The sequence below is a fragment of the Bufo bufo genome, chromosome 2 (assembly GCF_905171765.1).
Source record: "Bufo bufo chromosome 2, aBufBuf1.1, whole genome shotgun sequence".
Lineage (NCBI taxonomy): Eukaryota > Metazoa > Chordata > Amphibia > Anura > Bufonidae > Bufo > Bufo bufo.
Genome location: NC_053390.1, coordinates 165,991,315 through 166,004,701, shown reverse-complemented (window position 1 = coordinate 166,004,701; position 13,387 = coordinate 165,991,315). Strand labels below are relative to the sequence as shown.

The 13,387-nt window shown below is 42.0% G+C and overlaps 1 protein-coding gene across 4 annotated transcripts in view; it reads right to left on the bottom strand.

Annotated features, from left to right (window-relative positions):
* Window positions 1–7,415: 7,415 nt before the first annotated feature.
* The window catches only part of YTHDC2 (YTH domain containing 2), a 143,393-nt gene continuing 137,421 nt past the window's right edge, over window positions 7,416–13,387 (bottom strand). For 3 of the 4 annotated variants that reach the window (XM_040421635.1, XM_040421638.1, XM_040421636.1), the window contains exon 32: window positions 7,416–9,155. The gene's annotated coding sequence lies outside the window, so the exon portion shown is untranslated. The remainder of the gene's footprint in view (window positions 9,156–13,387) is intronic. The other variant, XM_040421639.1, reaches the window with a different exon arrangement.

Genomic DNA, 13,387 nt, shown 5'->3' with positions numbered 1-13,387 from the left:
GTTGTACTTTCAAAATAGCAATACTGTTTACCCTTCATCAGTAGTTGCATTCTTATAGTATTTATAATTCATTATTTCCCTCCATTTTATAAAAAAATAGATTTTCTTGATTTGAAACTTCTGGGTGACTTGGGCAAAGGTAATATTAACACGCAGTGCAAAAGTATTGCATGAAATTTGATCCTCCATGTGACCCAATGCATACTCTCAAGGGAATTCTAGTAGGCACAATGCATGATCGTTCACCTATGGAAGCCTAAGCCTTTCAGTGGCAGAAACTTTGATGGCACTTCAAAAATTACATAAACTGATGTGAAAATGCATATGCAACCCAACAAATGGTCATTGCCTATGGCAGTACATATGGTAGTGCCAGCATATCACCACTATAGTCAGTGACACATTGTAGTAAACAGAGACAGTCAGTATCTGAGCAGCAGAGGCCTGTTAAGGCAAATATTACTTTTTTATTCTGTAGCATTGCAAGCTGTACAAAATGATGTGCCTGGACAGCTCCATTAAATAGGTTGTCTGGGTGTTTAATATTGATGACCTAACTTCAAGATAGGTCACCAATATCAGATCAGCAGGGGTCAGACTCCTGGCACCCCTGCTGATCAGCTGTTTATACAATATGTTGTGCTCCTGAAGAAGGGGTTTATGAATACCGTGAAATGCGTCTTCTTGATTCTTCTTTGGAAGTCCACCGGGTCATCTATAGAAGGGACCGCAAGGGAATTTACCATTCTACAGGCAACTTCGGCGAGGGAGGGTTTGGCAGCAAATGTCTTGAGCTTATCTTGCGCATTCCTCCATGGTGAAGTGAGTAACACCTATGCCTTGTGGATTCACCACATCTTTTATTTATTAATCTATTATCATTTATCATCTGATGTTAGTATTTCCCCCTAGGATGGGTATTCTTAGTGTTCTACATTGATTTTCAATAGGGGTTCACTGGGATCCACACAGCAATTCACTGGTCTTCCATCACGTTGACAATTTCTCCTTGCCTCTTTGACTCTCTGGTGCCCCACTTCCCCCCTTTTTTTCCTATACACTAGTTCCTGCGACTTGCTTGGTCCTTTTTGTTTATCCAGTGGGAGCAGCCTCTCTTCACGGTTTTCTTCACCTTTGGAGCCATATTCTAACCCCCCTCCACCCACCCTCTTCCCTCCCCCAATCCTTATCCCTTCTCCACTTCCTCATTTTCACTCCATTTTTTTGATTCTCTTCGATCAGCTGTTTGAGGAGGCGGTAGTTACTACTGGCAGCTTACCAAGCACAGTGCCATACATCGTATAGCGCTGTCCTTGGTATTGCAGCTCAGCCCCATTCACATGATTGGGACTAAGCTGAGCCTAGGCCCTAAGACCAATGGATGTGACATCAATGGCCTAGGAAGAGACCATTGGTTGTGCCAAGAGTTGGACCACCACTGATTTGATATTGACGACCTATCCCGAGGTTATAAAACAGTGCTTCTACAGTCAGGTCCATAAATATTGGGATATGGACACAATTGTAACATTTTTGGCTCTATACACCACCACAATGGATTTGAAATGAAACGAACAAGATGTGCTTTAACTGCAGACTGTCAGCTTTAATTTGAGGGTATTTACATCCAAATCAGGTGAATGGTGTAGGAATTACAACAGTTTGGTTCCTTAACAAGTGGGAGGCACATATGCAAAAGTAATGGGACAATTGGCTTCTCAGCTGTTCCATGGCCAGGTGTGTGTTATTCTCTCATTATCCCAATTACAATGAGCAGATAAAAGATCCAGAGTTCATTTCAAGTGTGCTATTTGCATTTGGAATCTGTTGCTGTCAACTCTCAAGATGAGATCCAAAGAGCTGTCACTATCAGTGAAGCAATCCATCATTAGGCAAAAAAATAATAATAAATAAATATATCAGAGATAGCAAAAAACATTAGGCGTGGCCAAAACAACTGTTTGGAACATTCTTAAAAAGAAGGAACGCACAGGTGAGCTCAGCAACACCAAAAGACCCGGAAGACCACAGAAAACAACTGTGGTGGATGACCGAATAATTCTTTCCCTGGTGAAGAAAACACCCTTCACAACAGTTGGCCAGATCAAGAACACTCTTCAGGAGGTAGGTGTATGTGTGTCAAAGTCAACAATCAAGAGAAGACTTCACCAGACTGAATACAGAGGGTTCACCACAAGAGGTAAACCATTGGTTAGCCTCAAAAACAGGAAGGCCAGATTAGAGTTTGCCAAACGACATCTAAAAAAGCCTTCAGAGTTCTGGAACAACATCCTATGGACAGGTGAGACCAAGATCAACTTGTACCAGAGTGATGGGAAGAGAAGAGTATGGAGAAGGAAAGGAACTGCTCATGATCCTAAGCATACCACCTCATCAGTGAAGCATGGTGGTGGTAGTGTCATGGCGTGGGCATTTATGGCTGCCAATGGAACAGGTTCTCTTGTATTTATTGATGATGTGACTGCTGACACAAGCAGCAGGATGAATTCTAAAGTGCTTCGGGCAATATTATCTGCTCATATTCAGCCAAATGCTTCAGAACTCATTGGATGGCGCTTCACAGTGCAGATGTACAATGACCCAAAGCATACTGCAAAAGCAACCAAAGAGTTTTTTTTAAGGGAAAGAAGTGGAATGTTATGCAATGGCCAAGTCAATCACCTGACCTGAATCCGATTGAGCATGCATTTCACTTGCTGAAGACAAAGCTAAAGGGAAAATGCCCGAAGAACAAGCAGGAACTGAAGACAGTTGCAGTAGAGGCCTGGCAGAGCATCACAAGGGATGAAACCCAGCATCTGGTGATGCCTATGCATTCCAGACTTCAGACTTTAACTGACTGCAAAGGATTTGCAACCAAGTATTAAAAAGTGAAAGTTTGATTTATGATTATTATTATGTCCCATTACTTTAGGTTCCTTAACAAGTGGGAGGCACATATGCAAACTGTTGTAATTCCTACACCGTTCACCTGATTTGGATGTAAATACCCTCAAATTGAAGCTGACAGTCTGCAGTTAAAGCACATCTTGTTCGTTTCATTTCAAATCCATTGTGGTGGTGTATAGAGCCAAAAATGTTACAATGGTGTCGATGTCCCAATATTTATGGACCTGACGGTATAACGGTGCCGCCATAACTAGCCACACACAGTGCTTTTATAACTGTGCCACCATAACAGAGCCATACACAGTGCTTCCATAAAGCTATACATAGTGCTTCCATAACTGTGCCACCACAGCAGAGCCATACACTGTTTCCATAACAGTGTAATGCAATGCTACCATAAGCTTCCAGAACAGTGCCACTATAAGAGTTATGCACACTGTTTCCATAACAGTTCTGCTAAAACTGAGCCATACACAATGCTTCCATAACAATGCCCCAGATCAGAGCCATACACAGTGCTTCTATAACAGTGCCACTATAACAGAGATATACACAATGCTTTTATAACAGTGCCACCATAACAGAGCTATACACAGTGCTTCCATAACTGTGCCAACATAATAGACATACATAGTGCTTCCTTAACAGTGCCAACATGACAAAGCTATACATAGTGCTTCTATAACTGTGCAAACATAACAGAGCCATACACAGTGTTTCCATAACAGTGCCAACATAACAAAGCCATACATAGTGCTTCCATAACTGTGCCACCACAGCAGAGCCATACACTGTTTCCATAACAGTGTAATACAATGCTTCCATAAGCTTTGTGGGGGGTTAGCTCTTCTCCGGGGGTCAGTCATACAAGTATATTCGCCAGACACCAAGTTTAAGGTCCAAACATCGCTTTATTTGGCACCTCAGCAAAACAAACATAAATCATACAACATAAACACCTGTCCGGCTGGGCTCTAACTAAACATAACATAACCTGACTCACCTAAAGCACCGTTCACACACGGTCATAACATGCGGCTTTCCCAGCCCAATGTCCATCAGCCTCCTGGCTGTACATAGTACCGTTCACACACGGTCTCAAGTCCAGTACCTTTATGGTGGAGTGTGGCCCAGTAGTCCTCCCGACTCCGGCCTCGTGACCCTTGCGCCCAGGCATCCCCCAATGTCCTCGCTAGCACCTAGCCCCGTGGCCCCTCAGCCAGCCCGGCTCAGACCACTTGTACAGAGCCTCCAGCAGGACTCTGTTTCACAAAGACTGTCTACTTTGACACCCTGGGAGGAGCTTTATGCCAGCCCCAGCACCTCCAGCTGGTCTCACCTGTGGTGGAACAGGGGTGTGGACCGCACTATCTACCCCTTCCTTGCCTCTCACCTCTGTGAGATCTGTCACTATCTCACAGCTTCCAGAACAGTGCCACTATAAGAGTCATGCACACTGTTTCCATAACAGTGCTGCTAAAACTGAGCCATACACCGTGCATCCATAACAGTGCCCCAGATCCGAAACATACACAGTGCTTCAATAACAGTGCCCCAGATCAGAGAGAGCCATAGACAGTGTTTCTATAACTGTGGCACCATAACAGAGTTATACACAGTGCTTTCATAACAATGCCCCAGATCAGAGCCATACACAGTGCTTCTATAACAGTGCTATACACAGTGCTTCCATAACAGTGCCAACATAATAGAGCCATACATAGTGCCAACATAATAGAGCCATACATAGTGCTTCCATAACTGTGCCAACATAATAGAGGCATACACAGTGCTTCCATAACAGTGCCACCACAGCAGAGCCATACACAGTGTATCCATAACACAGTCATGCACAATGCTTCCATAACAGTGCCACTATAAGAGTCATACACACTGTTTCCACAACAGTGCTGCTAAAACTGAGCCATACACCGTGCTTCCATAACAGTGCCCCAGATCCGAAGCATACACAGTGCTTCAATAACAGTGCCACCATAACAGATCTATACATAGTGCTTCTTTAACAGTGCCACCATAACAGAGCTATACACAGTGCTTCCATAACAGTGCCACCATAACAGAGCCATACACAGTGCTTCCATAACTGGGGCATACATGTAAAAGCTTCCTCCCAGTTATTAATCTTACTTACATTGATCTAATAGCATTAAAACGTTATTGGTCCCTAAGAATCTAACCTAAAGTTTTGCCCAGAACAGAAAATGTTCACCTTTGTTATAACCAGTGCAGCTTTGAAAATAAAAGCTGAACACTAATTGGTTCTATAGGCGACAGAACGGCTTTCCACACTTTTGATAGATGGGGACCATAACCTAAACCATACATAAAAGAACCTGTAGAAAAAGGATGACAAACCTTGAAAATCAAACTTTATTGCAGATAGAAACCAGCTTTTAAGTGCAGCCAATGCCCAGATAATATACACTTAGAATCTACATTTGCATATCAGAAGAGGTGCGATACAGTACTTCCTTTATAACATGTCATCTTCAAAACATACCTACACATGTAAAATTCACCACAATTCAAAGTCTAGTGGATGAAACTTAAAACTGTTTTGGACCTTTGTTTTAGGTTTTGTCCAATGTCAGAAATAAAACTATGCCATTAGTAAGGCTGCATATGCCCAGAGTTACCTAAGGCAGTACATTTCAGGCGTAACACAAATCAAGGTACACTACTTTGCTATGGTACCACTGACAGTAAAAAAAAAAAATAGTCTTGGCATTAGAAAACATTTTAACCAGAAGAGACAGTGTACATAAAGTACTAGGAAAAAGATTTGAAATCAATTTACTTATCTTTCATTACTGAAAATGCTCAGTTTCAGATACACAGCAGTTGCAGTGAGTAGGTGATTTGCAAAGATCCCTCTGACTTCAGGACTTAGAGATTTCACAGGATTCTGCAGTTAGAGGTCTACAGGCCAACTACACACTGCTATATAATGCAATTACAGTTTACAGATGGCAAGGGAACATAAGAGTTAAGAAAGCTCCGAAGTGAAACTACACCAGGGAACTGGTCACCTCAAAAATGCAGACCCCTGCCAGCAGTACCTCGTAGTAGCCCGCAGCCTGTTAATAATCATACGTTTCATCCTGTTGTCCGATGTTGCGTAACAAAAAACGCAGTTTTATTCTCCATCAGCGCTATAATGCCGGCCAGCTTGAAGTCAAGGGGGCAGCTGCCTCCTTGCATCAAGTCAAGGTAACCACGCCCCCTCTTGCCTGAGAGTGACAGCCTGCAGTGCGGCCGCAATTCCACAAGTCTCGCGCATGCGCATTGCGCCGCTGAAACCCGGCTAACAGCAGCAACAGATGGGATAGCACATTACTACAGAGCGCACCGCACATGCGCGAGACTTGGGGAATCGCGGCCGCACTGCAGGCTGTCACTCTCAGGCAAGAGGGGACGGTTAGGGGGCGTGGTTACCTTGACTTGAAGCAAGGAGGCAGCTGCCCCCTTGACTTCAAGCTGGCCAGCACTATAGCGCTGATGGAGAATAAAACAGCGTTTTTTTTAACTTACGCAGCATCGGACAATGGGATAAAATATATGATTATTAACAGGCTGCGGGCTACTATGAGGTACTGCTGGCGGGTGTAGATGCATTTTTGAGGTGACAGGTTCCCTTTAAAGGATTTCTCAGGGATTTACATATGGATGTGACCTATCCTTAAGACAGGTCATCAATACGAGATTGGCAGGTTCCAATTCCCGGGACCCCTGCCGATCAGCTGTACGAAGAGGCCGCGGCACTTCATAAGCGCTTAGGCCTCTTCCTAGGCCATATGATATCACGTTCATCAGTCACATGGCCTAGACGCAGCTCAGTCCCATTGAAGCGAATGGGACTGAGCTACAAATAACACGCACAGTCACTATACAATGGATGATGCTGTGCTTGGTAAGCTCCCCCCTCAAACAGCTGATCGGGGGGCGGTACTGGGAGTGAGAAACAATAAACGTGCTGATACAACTAAGGAAGTCATACTCACCGCTTTTCTCCACTACCACTTCCTGCGCTGTGGTTCAGTCCCCCTACCAGTGTTTGTTTTCTTGGGTGCATCAGTGACATTCTGCACACACCATGTCATTGCTGCAGCAAATCGCTGGCCTGAGCACTCACATGCCATACATTGCTGAGGCCAGTGATTGGCTACACAGTGACATGGTGTCTATGGAAAGTCACCCTGCAGCCTGGAAGATGACATCTTTGCTGATGACTAGGGCACAGCATTGAAAGTGGCAGGGAAGAAAAATGGAGTGCATCACTTCCTTTGGTATTTTAGCACATTTAATCTTGTAGCCAGAGTTTTAATTTAAAAGGGTTTTCCGAGATTTTAATACTGATGACCTTTCCTCAGTGACCCCCGCTGATCATCCGTTTGTGAAAGCTTCCGCGCTTGCAGTAGTTCTGCGGCCTTCTTTCAGCTTTTCCTAGGCCAGTGACAACATGTTCATCGGTCACATGGCCTAGTTGCAGCTCAGCTCCATAGAAGTGAATGGAGCTGAAAGCGATAGCATAGCCCCTATAATATGTACGGCGCTGTGCTTGGTAAGCATGGAGAAGGCTGCGGCGCTCACAGAAGCGCAGGTGCCTTCTCAAACAGCTGATCTGTGGGTGTCCAAGGTGTCAGTCCCCCACCAATGAGATACTGATGATCTATCCAGATGATAGGTCATCAGTATTAAAATCTTGGAAAACTTGGATCCTGGGTCTTAAATTTATGATATATTTGTCAACATAACAAGCAGAAGAAAAAGCCATATGTGTATATTATACATTCATATACGGAGACAAAACTTTGCTTTAATATTTTCTTGCTTTAGTGTTCTAAAATACATAGAAGTTGTATTTCTCTACAATTAAACATCAAAATCAATTTAGACTAATTTGTCTGATTAATAACTGATTCACACGTGAACACTATAATCCACTGATAAACTCTATGACAACGAGTACAAATGCCCCTCCAAATTGATATAACTTGTCCCTTATGCCAGCAATGGTCCAAATATTAATGCTCAAGGAACCCTGTTTAAGGGGTTTTCTGAGACCCACATAGGTGTGGGTGAAGGCAGGAAAAGTTTAGAAAATAAGAAAGCAACCAGGACGTTGTAAAATAGGAAAGATGCCTTACAACCTGTCCATTCCCTGCCTCGCCTGATGTCCCTAACTCCCCTATGTGATCGCTGCAGCCAATCACTGACATCAGCAGTCACAAGGCATAGTCAGAGATGTCAGCCTTGCTCGTCTCTCTGCAGTGATGACATGCCCTACCACCAAAGGAACTGCTAAAGTAAGTGACTGGCTGCAGTAATCATGTAGGGTAGTAGTGGGACATCACTACTGCAGCACCACAAACAAAACCCAATGAGAAACACCAGACTGGCACAGCTGAAATGGAGAGAGAATGGACAGATGAGTAAGGCTTCATTTATTTCAGAACATGTCTTGCCTTTACCTAAATTTTAGAGGTCTTAGAAAACCCTTCAAAACCTTGCAGAACATTTAGATCTCTTCCTGTATTCACATTTATAATTTCCTGAAGAACAGAGCACCTAAGCATGGGTCACTGCCGTTTTCCAGTGTTATGGTGTGACCCACTGTTTATAATGCCGACAGTCTACACAACAGGATTGCCTATCCACAAAGGGTCTCCCATAATGCATGTACTTGAAATGTGGCAAGATAAATTCCGAGATAATCTCCTATATTCTCTTTTAAAACAAGGCTTTTTCACATTACATCTACAACTTAAAAGGTGTACCCTCTACATCAGTGATAAACATGTATACGTAGACTATGGTCCTAATTTCAGTAAAATTTGTCTTCTATACTGAAAGATCACCTACCTAAAATATGTTAACATGTATAGTGTAATGAAACACTAATTGTGTACATTTTAAATCAAGGTTGAATAAAACCAGACTTCCCAGAACATTTACAACAGTGCAATTTTCTTAAAAAAAAAAAAAGTAAGGGACATTACAGTGTATTGTGTTCAGAAACAATGGATGGGCAAGCTTCCATAATCCAACCACTGCTGAAATTCAAGGACTGCCCATCCAGGTCTAGGGCATTCTTGTGACGTCAGCTTTTCATAAACGAGCTGCTTGTAAACAATTACGTGCAAGTAACGGAAACCACAAAGAGATTATCTTATCTAAAGGTAGTGTCATTCCAAATATTCACAGCCATTTCTGGATATCACAACCTGTTCACAAGATGAAAAGAAAATGTGTTACTCAAAGCAATGCAAGCAAGAAAACTTTTATATCTATAGTGTTCTATGGCTATTGCATAATCCAATCCAGAAGAAAGAAAGCACAAAGATCGGCACTACACCCTCCACACATTAGAAACATAGGGGGTTATTTAGCAAACAGGAATTCACCTTAATTACGCGTATTTCTGTCGCAGATTGAGGCGCAAAGCTCCTTTGCACCACGATCTGCGACTTCTCCCTGCTCACTTCAGGTCTAAAAAAGTGGGAGTTGCATGGGTGGGGAAGGGCTGGGAGGTCCATCTCATTTACCATTTTCTATGTCTATTTTAGGTGTAGAAAATGGTCTAAATGTAAGACAGCTAGGAAGCTGGAGTAGATTTAGAAGTGGCGGTGGATCCGCCGAAGTTATGTTGAGGGCAGGGCCTGTTCAGGGCTTTATTAAGACTGGAGTCTAAAATGCTTGCATGGATTTCTAAAGGTGCGAATAAAAAAAAAAAAAAAAAAAAAGGATCAGCTTTCAATATTAATGTTTTCCTGTTAACAGGGCTATATTGATCTCTACATCACATAGGCACAAGTCCCTACATGGAAACATACAGCACAAACAGAAAATATAACGTTAAAGTGTATTATTGCATATACGGTATTCCAATTGGTAAAGTAAATAAAGCATGTATGTAAAAAAAATCCATCCACAGAGGGGTTAAAGACACAACACTATCCTCTCATTCCTACCTATTGATTTTACACACCTATCAATGCCATGGGACATGGAAGATGATCATTACTGTGAACTTAAAAATTGCCAACTGTTCAAAAGAATAGCATTATCATTGTATAGGGAAGACCAAAAGCCACGTGAACCATACAGAAGTCAAGTCCGATAGAATGAAAATAAAAAAATAAAATAAAATCAGTATAGATCTGTAAGTAGAGATGGATCAAATCTTGCCAGGTTATCGTTACGAAGTATGGACACAAAGAAAAGCCAATACAGGAAGAATTACTTACTTCACCATGGAGGTGGGTGTGCAAGATAAACTTAAAGGGAACCTGTCATCAACTTTATGCTGACCTCACTGAAGGCAGCATAACATAGTGACAGACGCACTGATTTCAGCGGTGTCTCATTCATGAGCTAAAAGTAAGTGGTTGCTGAGAAACAGCATTATAAACATTGCAGCACAGGTCTTGAAAAGAGTCAAATCTACCTGAGAAGAGTCCTGGTTATTCATAATCTCCTGCTCTCCCGCCCATCTGCTGATGATTGACAGTTCTCTCCTAGAGAGAAAGGAGAAATCTAGGTAGAAGACAGTCAATCAGCAGCAGGTGGGCAGGAGAGCAGGAATTCATGAATAACCAGGACTCTTCTCAGGTGGCCGTGACTCTTTTCCAGGCCCAGTCTGCAATGATTGTGATGTTGGTTCTCAGCAACTACTTACTTAACTTTTAAATGACTGCTGAAATCAACTCACCTGTCTCTAATTTATTCTGCCATTAGTATGGGCAGCATAAAGTTGATGACAGGTTCCCTTTAAGACAGTTGCCACCGTAGCCTCCCTCGCCGAGGTCGCCTATCGTTTGTACACACCACGTCCGGATAGAAGATGGACCACCGGACCATATTAAAGGTGCTTTTATTTAGAAGAAGCTCGACGCATTTCGGGAACTGATATCTTCCCCTTCCTCAGTAGCAATACAATACACAACATGCAACATACTGACATTTAAATAGCTAAACAATCATAATTAAGACACACCTGTGTAGGCCGGTTATGTGGCTGTAAGTCACATGACTTATAACTAGGATCACGTGATGAGTGCTGAAGTTCAATATGTCTGTGAAGTTCAGTGTGTTCAACCTCTGGGGCGCAGGATGGGGCATCAAAATAACTAACTGCCAAAAAGCAGTGGAGTATGAATTCCTTCCTGGGAATATATACTTAATACAGATAGATCTATAATTTAGATGATCTAAGCAATATAGATAAAGACAGACGATCGGCTATCAATTATCACCTTCCCCAGGGCCCACACCATCACGATCAGTTATAACCAGCTTTCAACTACTGTCCCCTTTTTTATCCCAGCCATTCCCTCACCCCCTAACATATGTTCACAGCTAACGTTCACAACAGACACTAAAAATAACACATTTTAACAACCCAATCACACCTCTATCCAGAAAGAACAAAAGACCACCACAAGGAAAAGAGGGTGCAGAGGGGAAAAAGGAAAAAAGGCCAACCAACAAAAAGGCCCGCCCAAATCTGAATCCACTATTGAATCCCATACTCCCTGTCTAAAAAGTAGAGGGATCTTTAACTTATCTGGTTATAACCTCATGAAAGATGAGGTTGCGTTACTTTCAAAAGGATTATCATTTTGCCAGACTAGTAAATCTGATCTTTTTGATCTTTTCGTTGATTTAAATCAATATGTCCGCAGATTATCCATTAATGCCATTTCTCTCTCTGTCTATCCGCACCCGAACCAGGTTTGAGCATTCAACTATCCCAACAGGAGGACTCTATGGAAGATATTGAGACACTACTTGATACATTGGAAAATGCCCCATCCCTTCACAATTCAAACCAAAGTCCACTTTTTATCCAAAAGAAAGTAGAAGACCACACTTAGAAACATTTCACAATACGGTTCTTGAAGATCTGCGTAACTTAACTACCCTAAGAGACAATGATTTTAGTACTTCACATAACTTATCATATACCCAACGAAAAGTGATCAAAACTCTAAATTCCAACCAAAATATTGTGATTAAGAATGCAGATAAAGGGGCGGGGGGGGTGGGCATAGTCATTATGGACTCTACCTACTATAATGAAGAGTACGGTATATGCCAGTGATGGCTAACCTTGGCACTCCAGCTGTGGTGAAACTCCGACTCCCAGCATGCTCCATTTATTTCTATAGAGTTGTAAGAGCAGCCAAGCAAGGGGGGCATCTTGGGAGTTGTAGTTTTACCACATCTGGGTTAGCCATCACTGGTATATGCAGATCTTATCAGATGCCAATTATGACAAACTTGAAGCAGATCCGACAAACGTTTAAGAAATCTCTTTTTCACCTAATTAATAAAGAAAGAGACTCTAAAATCTTAACCAAGAACTAGATTAAGTTCCTGAAAATCCAATTTCCATAATTACCCTATTTTTACTTTTAAAAATCCACAAATCTCTCACCAGTCCCCCTGGTCGCCCCATTATTTCTTATATAGATTCCTTAACTTCTAACCTCTCAGCTTACATAGACAATATTTTACAGAAATATGTACTACATCTTCCATCCTATCTAAGATTCTAGCCATATGATTACTTCATTACAAGGGTTCATTTGGGAACCGTACATGTATTGGGTAACCCATGATGTTTCCTCACTTTATAGTAACATCATACATGATCTGGGTATACGAGCACTTGAAAGATTCCTTCTAGAAGACTTCTACCTCCCACCCATACAAAGAGAATTCATCTTAGAATCAATCGATTACATACTCCAGCACAACTATTTCCAGCATGGAGAAGCTTTTTACATACAAAAGTGAGGGACTGCGATGGGGGCAAAATTCTCCCCATCCTTCGCAAATCTCTTTATGGGCGCTTTTGAGAATAATGCAGGTCTACTCAACCATACCAATATAAAGGTTCTATAAGAAATACATAGATGATATTATCTTTTTTGGCAGGGAGACCTCAACATCCTCAATGAATTTGTTCATAACCTGAATTCCAACACATGGAACCTTACATTTACTACTCACATTGACCCACAAGAGGCAATCTTTCTTGTACTTGTACTAAACATCCAAGGCACTTCCATCATAACCAGCACTCATTTTAAAAGAGTGGATGCATATAGTTATCGAGATTTTAACATTTGACATTTCCATAAATGGAAACGCAACATCCCTTATAGCCAAATGAAGAGGGTCAGAAGGAATTATACAGATGATAAGACTCTATCCATCTATCCTAATTCAGGCCTCTTTAGAGAGAACTATGAAGCAAAAGTTAATACGAATGTTTAAAACCACGAATCCCTACGAATAAGGTTGGACATTTTGACTACAACTTCATTATGAGATATAATTCTGAACACAATCTCATCAGTCAGATTTTCAGAAAACACTGGACTATCCTACAAAAAGACCCTATCATAGGGAAAGATCTACCGAATCAACCCAACATGACGTTCCGTAG